The sequence below is a fragment of the Dama dama genome, chromosome 14 (assembly GCF_033118175.1).
Source record: "Dama dama isolate Ldn47 chromosome 14, ASM3311817v1, whole genome shotgun sequence".
NCBI classification, from domain to species: domain Eukaryota; kingdom Metazoa; phylum Chordata; class Mammalia; order Artiodactyla; family Cervidae; genus Dama; species Dama dama.
Window position 1 is genome coordinate 40508328 of NC_083694.1, and position 11809 is coordinate 40520136.

General features: G+C 42.5%; 1 protein-coding gene across 6 annotated transcripts in view; it reads right to left on the bottom strand.

The window, feature by feature from the left end:
* KIF1B (kinesin family member 1B) overlaps positions 1-11524 on the bottom strand; it is a 150450-nt gene extending 138926 nt beyond the window's left edge. For all 6 annotated transcript variants that reach the window (XM_061160426.1, XM_061160425.1, XM_061160424.1 and 3 more), the window contains exon 1: positions 11396-11524. The gene's annotated coding sequence lies outside the window, so the exon portion shown is untranslated. The remainder of the gene's footprint in view (positions 1-11395) is intronic.
* Positions 11525-11809: the final 285 nt, after the last annotated feature.

Below are 11809 nucleotides of genomic sequence, written 5' to 3' on the forward strand. Positions count from 1 at the left end.
GTCATCTTTGCTTCCTTCTCTTTGAATCCTTTCATTAGTGGTAACATTATTCATGAAATACCGCATGAAAACTTTTAAAACATAAACTTCCATTTTTCTATCCCTTCCCTCCTCTCATTTCCTCTGCTCTATCCTTAATCCATGTCCTTACTACCTCATGCCTAGCATACATGCAATAGAGAAACCAATCTTTGAGCTTTTAGTTTTAATCCATGTCTTTAAATGGGGGCAAGGGGTTTGCACAAAACAATCACAGGATCTTTAGAAAAGTAAATGAGCCTAGACTTCAGATTTTGAGATAGGGCCCAGGTATGGCCAGTTTTGTTTTGTTTTCATCTTCTAAAAATTATGTTGTAAACCTCCAGCTGAGAACCCAACTTTACGCAATTGCTTAACCCTACTGCAGTATTAACCTTTCTAAAGCATGACTTTCAATTTCACTTCCAAATCCAAGAAACTTTCCTTACTCCCCAGTGCTTACAAGACCAGTCAAGGTACTCTGTGGCTGGTCAAGTGCCTTTACTATCCCACACACATTCTTTCATGTGTTCTAACAATTTCTCCCCCATGAACCTTCATTTTCCCCTCTAGCTGATGGCCCAGCTCTAGTCTTACCTCTTTCAAATGAGGACCCAAACAAACATTCCAGGAATCACTGGTATTTCCTACAGCACTTATAACCCCAAATGCACTGTGAGAACACTGCTATCATTTTACATGACTATATTCCAGCTTGTATGCTCTTTAATAGCTTCCCAAAGTGAACATCCTATTCCTTCAAAATCTCTTTGAAACTTAGGTTCCTTGAAAAAATGGCAAATACCAAGTCTGGGCAAGAAATTTCAGAATGATTCTGGAACATTTAGTGTGACCATAAGCAAGAAATCAAAGATGAATGGGGTCACGGTGAAAAGATACAGCTGCCAACTGAAAGGGGCCCCCACTGGACAAAGATGGGATAACGAGCATAAAAATACATGTATACATACAGGCACACTGCATATGGACTGCAAAAAATTAAATATACAAATTCATAAGTTCATAACAATACTTCCAAAAATCTCATTATTCTGAAAACTGCAAATAAAACAAAGGAATGGAGCATGCATCCAGTCCCTGTATCCTGTATAAACTGTGTTCCAGCACAGTCAAATAGTCAATGAGTGCAAGTTCCTTTTTATGGAAAAAGTCCAGCTAATAAATGCAGAAGAAATGACAGAAATAGAATGTTTTCCACCCCTACTAACAAAAAGGTTCTCTGCATCATCACTATCTACTAAAAAAGCCTTAAATGAAAGGCTGATTGCTGTGGGAAGATTATATTGTATGAATTAGGGTAACATAATCTGAACCAAAGGTTCATCAACCTTAACAACACTGAAAGTGGGATACCGACGTGGCCAATGCCTCCTGATACACTCCAATAGGAGACACACAGTACCTCCTAGCACATATTCTTACCCCACCCCCTTAAAAAAACACTGACAGAATCAAGCCTCATTTACAGGACACATGCGGAGCAAAGAAACAATTTAAACAATACCCAGAAGATACAATCACAGCCTAACCCAGAGTAGAGAAAGCTACAACTCAAGACACCCAGTAACTTTAATTAAATAGCATGATGGGCAGGGAGCGGTAATAAAGACACAAATGTTGACAATTAATGAATATTGTGGATATTTAAATTAAAGAAAAAAAAAACTTTCTTCTTTTGTGTTCTACCCAGGGCCTACTGAAGTGCTGAATGCTGCTAATTGACTTATAAACAATAAAGGCAAAGTACCAGGAACCAAAATACTAACATCTTTAATATAGAATGTCCCCACACATACACTTTTCATCAGTTGTTTGACCCTTTTACCCAGCCATTCTCCCAGCGTTTCATCCAACTTGACATACCCAAACCTCAAACATCTTTCCACCTCCCCCAGCTCTTTTCTGTTTCTTTTAGTGTTCTCACCATTCTCCTGTTCCCACATGCCAAAGAGCTTGCTTCCCCTACCCATCTAATCAATGCCAAATAACATGGCTTTCACCTATAAAATCTCTCTCATCTCTACCACCATCATACCACCTCTTTTACACCTTCAATACAACTCACCCAAGACTGTTAACTGTCCTGAGCACTTTTTCTCTTTCTTCCTCCTATCCCCACCACACCACACCATACTGCCATTTTCATCTACTCCATCCACAATATGCAAAGCTGTCAGTGTCATGCTCCTAAAGCACAAGTTTCTTCACTTAAAAACCCTCAAAGTTTCTCCACTGCCTACCAAGGAACGACTGAACTCCCCACACTGGCATTCAATGTGTTCTGTAACATAAACCACCTATTTTTACAAGCCCACAAAACACTGCCTTCCATCCACATTCCTTAACAACCACCCACGAGAGGGTTTTCTGAGAGCATTTCATGTTTTTCTGTGCCTGTGCCTTTGCTCCAAAGCTCCTTTTACCCGCTGTACTCTTCCACCTCCCCTGTTCTTCTCTCAAAACCCAATTTTTCTTCCAGGACCTTCTCATACACTACCTATTTTTAAAGCCTTCATGGATTCTCCAGTTCTTGCAAACCAAAGGCAAATGTTTCTCCACTTAATACTTCTCAACTCATTAACCTTATCTAGAGCAGAATAAGCTGTTTTGTAGCAATAAAGAAAAACAGCTTAAAGTTCCTTGAGGACAAGACAGAATTTTAGTCATGTTTCTAATCCCATATATCACATGGTCTAGAGGAGTCAAAATATTTTGGTTGAGTGGGTGTGCCACAGGCTATGGGGTCGCAAAGAGTTGGACACGACTTAGTGACTGAACAACTGTGTATCAATAAACTGATGCTGGAACGGTATCAGTAAAAAAGCAAGCTGTTTCAAAATAGAGAAAGATGGACTGATGAAAAAGAAAAAGGATAAAATTAATTTCAGACTCCTCCCTCATTAAAATAGCTTAACAGTCATTCTTCTTTGAAAGCGATATGTACATTTTAAAATTACTTTCCCAAACAACCTGAACCTAAACATATGTTTTTTTTTTCTCTGATTTAACTGTCCTGTTGTAAAATTGCAACTATCTTCACAAGTAAGTTAAAATTTTATACAGTAAAATAAGAAACTACAGTTAAGCAGGCTATAGCAAGTGTTACTTTGTTACTTTCCTACATACAAAGAGTATCTCTTTTATAATGGATGTCCATCAAAGAATTAGTTTCAAAACTTCCTGATCCTTTAAAAAAATTACCAATTATGTAAATCTGAAATCAAGTTTAAATTTCAGTGAGAAATAACAATTACAGAATATTTTTAAGAAGTTATAGGAAAACAAAAAATTAAAATACATTTTCCAAGTTTTAAAAAGCCAAAGGCAGGTAGGAAAGGCAATCATACATACTCTAAATCTCTTAACAGCCTCGATTTTAGACTGTTTCTCTGACCAGTTTTCCTTCCTTATGACATACGATTAGAAGCATTATAAAGTGGAATGGAGCCAAAATTCCAGAAGCGTTCACTAACAATAAAGGGATAATAAAACATTTAGATCTAATTCATTTGAATTTTTCTAAATTTTTGCCCCATTGCTTAACTTTGATCTTGTGTAATTCTCTCGTGCCCTCAGAAGCACTCTGGATTATTGGGAACCTAAGACAAATTCTCAAACTGACTTTTCAGCAAAATGAACAAACAAGAATGAAATAATCTTAGTTTTTTGGTTGGCTGGGTTTTGTAATACTCCCCCCCCCACCTTTTTTTTTATAACAGAAAACAGCCAGGATTATATTCCTTAAACAGAGGTCAATTCATGTCATTCCCTCTTCTTAAAAGCCTTCAGTTGGTTCCCATGGCCTCAGAAAACAACCTAAAAATTGCTAGGCCTCCACAATCCAGCCTCTTCTCCAGTATCAGTTTCCACTGTCCAACTTGAAACCTTCTTCACCAAGATCCTTATCACACCGAACATGTAATGCTTAGAAGCTCAATCTCCTTTCCAACCTATTACAAGTTCATATCTTCTGAGGACAAGGTCAAGGGCACCATGAGGCAGGAAGCATTAAGTTGTATCTTCCTTAACATCCCCCTTTCTAAGCTAAAAGTCATACCTTCTATCTCGCTGTTCCCTAAAACCGCTGTGTTGATTCCTCATTTTTCTTCTTCTTTCCTTCTGCCCTGTGTTGCAGGCAGCAGTTAACTCGCGTACATCGCTACTTTATTCAGTATGTTTGTCACAGCTAAAAATAGAATTTAACCAAGAAATGCAACCTTTTAAATACAACATTTACAAAATCTGCTCTATTTCCACAAATTTATAACATCAAAAAGCAATCTATTTAAAAGATAATCTTTTCTGTCGAATTACATTTTAAAGAATGAATTAGGGAATTCCCTGGCGGTCTAGTGATTAGGGCACTTTCACTACTGAGAAACCCAGGTTCAATCCCTGGTCAGGGAACTGAGTGACACAGCCAAAAAAAAAAAAAAAATGAAAGAATAATAACAAAGAATAAGTGGATACCCCCCAAATAAATATCTGTAGCTAATGAGCCCATATGGGGAAGGTGTGAAAATTTCCTTGTTATTATAGAAGTTGTGCCTTCTAGGTTGAATACATTCCATGAGGACCAGGCAGGCTTTAGGATCCAATACACTATGTCACTGACCAAGGCTGTACTGATAAAATGGCCCCCAAAATGTAAGAATTCATTTTTGTGTGTATATGTATTTTGTGTATGCATGTATGTCTATTCCTGGTCTTTGACTCAATGGATAAAAATCAGCCATGAGCCAGGCTGCAAAAGCTCAAAATGGATCATATGTTAGGAAAGCTTCTTTCTGCATTCTAACCCAATGACAAGAATCAGACTGCACAGGAAGAGTTTCCTGACAGATCAGATTTTCAGTTTCAAATGAGATTAAACTAGCTCAATTAGGCAACCCAACTGTTTTAACCATTTATGAAAATAAACCAAAACAATTTTTAGATTAGACACGTGTCTTCTTGTCACTGCAATTAAGGAATCAAGAACCTTCCTTTTTACCGGTGACATGATTTGATTCTCATAAACCAAGAGGTCCATTCAGAAACAACAGCTCCTATGGCCTATGGCTTAAAATAAACTATTCTAAATGAAAGTTTTTCATTGTTTTCTTATTTTTTCACTGTTTGGATGGCTAACACTAAACTCTATCTAGTAAGTCAATTCAATCAAATAACTAAAACCACATCCTATAATTTTTAGTTTACAGATCCACTGGGAACTCTGTCACTCAAAACCCAATATTCCACTGAAGTTTTAATGTCAAAGTGGATGACAAGAGCTACTCCTGGTAACTGTCCAGGTTAAAATGAACTCAGCTTGGCTATGAGGTAGAAATGGACATTTCAATCAGAGGTTAATTCAAATTTGGTATGAGTCAAGGTTCTCTCTGAAATCTGCCTGTGACCACACCTTTGCAGCTACCTGCCTGGTAAGTAGCTCCTTAGCTGGCCAAGAATGCAGGTCAGACTTCTCCATGTGGCAACAATGTGTCAGTCTTGCCACATGATAAACCACTACCCAAAATTTAATAAGTATGTTTTCATTGAGATGACAACACAGAATACAAGTATTCCAGGTTCTCACCAGAGTTATTAAATAATGAGTGTTCTGCTGGGATACTCAAGACTTATCTTTACATAAAGTTATATACCCGAACCACATTAGTCACAGAAAAGACTTAAGTTATATTTTAATGTTGTATACTCAGTGTGGAAAGCAGGTGGACTACGTTTTTAAAATAGGTCTTTGAAGAACACTTCCTTTTACTTAAAAGATTTGTTGAAAACACTTAGTATGTATATCTTTGCAGCAGGATGTCTGTAACGCTTTCCTCTTAAAATTTCTTTAGAATTCATTACCAGGAAAAAAGCTGCTCTTGACAAACCATTACCTTTCTTTTACCAGAATGAAAATTGTATAATTTCCTTTTCCCTTTTTATCTGACTTTCAAAAGTTTCAAGACTAAGTTACAATAACATATCATACACTTTATATATATGGCAACCCACTCCAGTATTCTTGCCTGGAGAATTCCACAGAGAAGCCTGGCAGGCTACAGTCCATGGGGTTGCAAAGAGTTGGACATGACTGAGCATGCATGCACACATAGACAAACTACTGTTATTTGTATATTTATTTTTTCCTCCTGTCATATAGATTTTTGTTTCTTCTTCATATTTAACAGCCTCATCATATCTACAGTATTGTGGTAAGCTGCTCAAAACCTTTTTCAAAGCAGTAAGTGATATAAATTATAACTAACTAAAACTTTCCTGTAATGCCTAATCTGTTATTTGACACTGAAAATGTTATGTAGTCAAAATTCTAGTTCTTAAAAACAAATAAAGTCTTTAAAAATTATACAAAAATTTGTGTTGAATAAATGACAGCCAGGTGAGTGGCCAGAAAAGCACAAGGCCCAGAAGACTGAAACCAGTCCCACAAAACAGAAGCAGACAAAGGAGGGAGTGAAGTGAGCAGTACTTCCAACACTGCACAGGTGTGAAGCATGCCCCCTGCTATCATAACAAAGGGCTGGAACTCAGAGCACCAGCAGTGTCAGTGAAGTGGGGGATCAGGGAAGCCAGTCTGCGGTGGGCTGGGAAATGCAAGTGTCCTCACTGCTTCCAGAACCTATGAGGGCAGAGAGATGGCCAAAAGAGAATAGGACTGAAGAATTCTTCCCCTCCCCACCCCATTTATTAACACAAAAGACTTCTATGTTTCTATCCTTGATTCAACAGCTATTTACGGGTGCCTACAACGTGACAGGCAGTTGCAGGAGTCTGGGATAAATCAGTGAACAGAACAGACAAACATCTTTGCCATGGAGAAGTTTTCATTCTAGTAGGGCAGTGAAAGTCTCTCAGTCATGTCTGACTCCTTGCGGCTCCATGGATATACAGTTCATGGAATTCTCCAGGCCAGAATACTGGAGTGGGTGGCCGTTCCCTTCTCCAAGGGATCATCCCAACCCTAGAGATCGAACCCAGGTCTCCCACATTGCAGGTGGATTCTTTACCAGTTGAGCCTCAAGGGAAGCCCTAGTAGGTTAAACCTATTAAAATAGGTTACACAGAAAGTGAGGTGATAATAAGTGCTATGAGGGAGGAAAATTACAGCAAAGTCGGGGGGATCAGGAGTGTGGTGGGAAGGGGTGCCATAGCAGATGCATGAATGAGGTCAGAAGAGGTTTGCTGAGGTAGTGAGGTTTAAGCAAAGACCTGAAGCAGGTGAAGGAATTAGCCAAGCAGATTTCAGGGGAAGAGTGTTTCAAGCAGCACGAGAGTCAGAGCAAAGGCCCTAACGCAGGACTGTGTCTGCTGCTCTCAAGGGGAAAACTGAGGGGAAACAGCAGAAGAGAGAAAGGGAAGTAGCTGACACAGCAAGTCCCAAAGGAAAAGAAGGCAGTGATATCCAAAACACAAGCCCAGGGGTGAGCTGAAGTCAAGAGAGTAACCTTTCCCTTGAGACTGCCTCACTGTGCGGCAGTAAGGAGGCCTAACTAAAATGGTCAAGATTTTAGAAAAGCCACGGGGGAGAGCAGGAGAGGAAAGTGAGCAGAAATGCTCTGACTGACACCAAAGACTGCCTCAGAGGAGACCCAAGACTAGACACCCACTGAGGCACTAACGTGCAGCACTGTGTGAGGTTTCTCCATGACACAGTTAAAAAAGGGAGGCTACAGATGATGGGAATGATTCAAGACTGTCATGAGAAGAAAACGGAAGACTGGCATGAGAAGAAATAAAAACTGCAAGTAGTAAGAAAATGGCTGAGGCAATGCACCCTGGAATGACAGTGGAGAAAAGGCAGACAAAGAAGTAAAATCTGAAAGGGGTTAACGGACCAGAGACTTGAGGTAGGAGAACACATAGCAAGAGACTACTAACGTGAGAGCTGTACGTTATCAGAGTTTAAGATCTGAAGGTGATGACATGTTAGAAGATACGGTCACAATATGAGTTACTGGAACAGAATGAACCTAAACTTTGAGGTGAAGTTAAGGAATTCTACAGTTAAGAGTAGTTACAAAGGAAGCTCAGCCTAGTGGTCACTTACCACTTCTAGTGACCTTGGGGGAATCATTTAGCCTCTGTCTCAGTTTCACCTATAAAATGGGGATAACAATATGCATTTTATATGGTTGTTATAAAGACTGAATGAGTAAATGTAACATGGTTAGAAAAGAGCCTGGCACACAAAAAGAGCTCAATACGAGTAAGCTATTCTATCACTATTGCTGTGATGGTGGTTGTTGTTAGTTATAGACATCTACCAGAATGATGTCAGAAATTCGGATGGAAGAACTAAGACACGTACCAGTGTCTTCAAATAGAGCAATGGTAGAGGATAGGTAATTGAATGATACGCTTTGGCATAAACAATTGATATTAAATGTAAAAACTATTCTAAAATCAGCCATTTACAATCTTGTGAGTTATAACGAATATACAAACCACTACAAAACAAAAATACCGACTGAGTATTAGATAATACGTATTATACTGCAACACAGAGGGACGAGGCTCTGACTGAAAATCATGGAAACCTGCCATGGCAAGGGTAGTGATATGCTAAACCACATGTACTAAAACAGAAAGATGCTGGAGTTAACCTGATCTCACCATACCCACAGACATAGGGTAAAGCATAAGTTCCTCAAGTAAAGAACTACATCTCTACACACACTCAACTGGGAATGAATGTTGTCAAAAATTACTGAGCCAGTCATCAAAAACTCCAAGTCAGAAGTCCAAAGCACCCTTTGCAGGTTTTTCCTGTCAAAACCACATCTGCTTCATTTACCTTCTACTGATGAAAAAGTTCTAAATGTGTATTTATCCACATTCTTTCATGAACTCCAGAAATTCACCACTATCTGCTTGAGCAAGACCACCTTTTAAAGAGAACAATATGAAGTAGATATGCTATACCTTTCACTTTAAGCCTTGTGAAATTATATCACATGGGTTTACGAGACCAAAGGGCTATCTTACTCCTGAGAAAGACCTGCTGTGCTCAGTGACCTGGGAAGGGTTCACAAACAAAGCAGGGGCCCTCTGTTGTCCTTCACTTTGTACCCAGGACAAGACCATAGCAGGAAGTGAGCTAGAAAGCTCTCGCCTTGGAGAGCCTCTGCTGGCACTTCTCTTGGCAGTTTATTCCCAGCACAAATTCAAAGTGGGAGAAAGAAAAGAGGAAAAAGGAAAACTACATTCATATCTGGTCTTGAAAAGGAAAGTCTGCTCAGAAGTTCTACCTGATTGGATAAACTTTGGAAAAACATTCATCAGAGTGGAGCTGCACAAAATCTTGCCTCCCAGCATCCCAGTCCGGTCTGACTTTACCAAGTGCTGAGACTACATTTAACCACCATTCTTCAGATCTCGCTTACCAATAAAATAAATGTAAAAACTTACATCTCAGAAATATTTCTTAATTGGGGCATGGAATTTAAAAACAAGACATTCTGTATTTCTCTCATTATTAATAAGATGCAAAAAACACTAGTTTCTGTTGAAGTCATTTTTTTTTATTTCAACCAAGTTTCAAAAGAAAAGCTTAATGATAAAAATAAAAAATAAAGTGTTAAGACTTTTCTTAGAAAACCTTATCTGAAAATGTATAAGTAGTTCCACTTAAGTTACAGGAATTTATTCATTAAGAAAGGGAGTCTGAATGAAAGCAACAGGACAAAAAAGCTGGGCATGCCATTCTCCAGGACCTCTCCACACCTAGAATGTAGGAAAAGACAAATTTATAGGCTCACACTAAATTCAGTTGTTGCTCCTATCCAGATCTTTTTACAATGCTAACATGCGTGCACTCTTCATATTCCAACCTTAAGTGGTACCTTACCCATTTCACTTGCCTCATAACCCAACAGCCATACCAAGTTAATTAGAAAGCATCACCTCACTTCTTAGAGAACACAAGCTAAGATTTTACTATGACTAAGCTAAGCTGACAAAATGCCAGCCTTTAAATAAAATATCCACCATGATATCACCTCTTAAGAGTTATTTGAATCCAGCCACTACACTTTCAGGGGGCTCGGAAAGACCCATTTAAGACACAAAGCAACATGTTCAGTATCAGCACAACAGCTGCCTAGAACAGTAAAGAGGTATGTGAGCAAGGGATCTGTTGACAATCTAATTTCAGCTACCTCGAGATTCCACAAACATGACAACCTGTGTCCTCAAAAATACTGCTGCAACCCTCTCCCATCATCATCATATTCCAGTTGACTTCACCTCTGCATATTGAGCTACTTTGAAAATCTATCCATCCAGCGACGCAATATACTATTGATAATTCCAGGCCTCCACCCTGGTCAGCTGGCCTTAGCAATCCCCAGATCTGCCTCTGTGCGAGTAAGGCATCACCCTCCCTCTGTGTCCATAGCCCTGATCATAGACGATGAGCCCAGAAATGCATCATTTCACCCCAAAGAGAATGCAATCTTGAAGGCACTTTGCCTTGGAAGCTCAATTAGCGATTCACCAAGGAGGAAAAAAGAAGTGATTTCGGAGTTCCATTCTGGTTTTAGGGCCCGGAATGTTTTGTGTTGCATGAACAATGACTAGCTCGCTGGAGCAGCCTCCCAACCCCCACAACTTGGCTTCGGTGTGGCCAGTCACCCTGAAAGCTGCCAGGGCTGTCACTCGGTGCCTTCCAGCAACGGGACTTGGCTCCTAAAGGATTTGTCAGATCATCCTCCCAATATGGCTGCCAGAGTAATCCCAGGCTGCCGACCGCCGAGACCACACCAGCCCCCGCCACGGATGGCCAGCATCCAGCGAGCCCCCTCCCTTCCCATCGCGCTCCCCTCCAGTCCTAGCGCCAGCGGCTTCCCCCCTCCCACGCGATGCCCGCGCCTGCCTTCATCTGGCAAAAGGGCACAACCACATTCCTAGCCGAAGCCTCCATGCCAACCCTAACGGGGGAGAGGGGATGGGGGGAAATGAGAAAGGGTGGCTTCAGCACAGAGCAGAGAGAGCCGTAATGTGCGCAGAGGGCCCGGGAAACCGACGGGCAGCGGCGGCTCGGCTGACCGCCGGGGACGGCCGGAACCTGGCGGCTCAGGGGAGGCGGAGAGCTGGTGCGGGCCACTGCGGGGGACCCGGCAGGCCGCTGGACCCAAGCCCGGAGCTCGCCGCTGGCCCGGGGACAGTCCCCCACCCCGCCCCGCCCCACTCGGTGCCCCGCTGGGGCAGCGCCTTCAGTATTCGCGGCTCCGGCCCGGCCCGGAGCTTCCCCGGCTCGGACCCCGCCAGCCCCCGGCCTGGCCGCCCCTCCCCCCGGGCGGTCCCCTTCTCAGGCCGGCGGCGCAGCGCCAACCGCCGCCCGCCTTACCTCAGCCGCGCTGCGGACAGACGGACAGGCGGGCGGGAGGGCTGGGTCAGCAAGGGCCGCGGCGCGCGGGGGCGCGGGGAACCCGGCACCGACGTTCCTTAGCGCGAGCAGCGGCCGCCGAGAGCCGCAGGGCGCCGCTCGGCAGCCCCATCACACAGCTGGCCAGCCCGGCATCAAGGGCCGCGAAGGGCGGGAGTCCAGGAGACCCGGGCGCGGCGACCGGCGAAGAGCGGCTCAGCCTCCCGCTGGCACCTCCCAGGACCGCCGCCGTCAGACTGCTCAGCGTCTGTCCTCTCCAAGCTCCGCCTGCTGCCGCCGGCCTGGGACACCGCCCGGAGCCCGGCTGCCGTGCGTCATCTCGGTCCGCCTTGGCGCCCGCGACTGACGCGGGCGGCGACCAATCGGGGTGCAGAG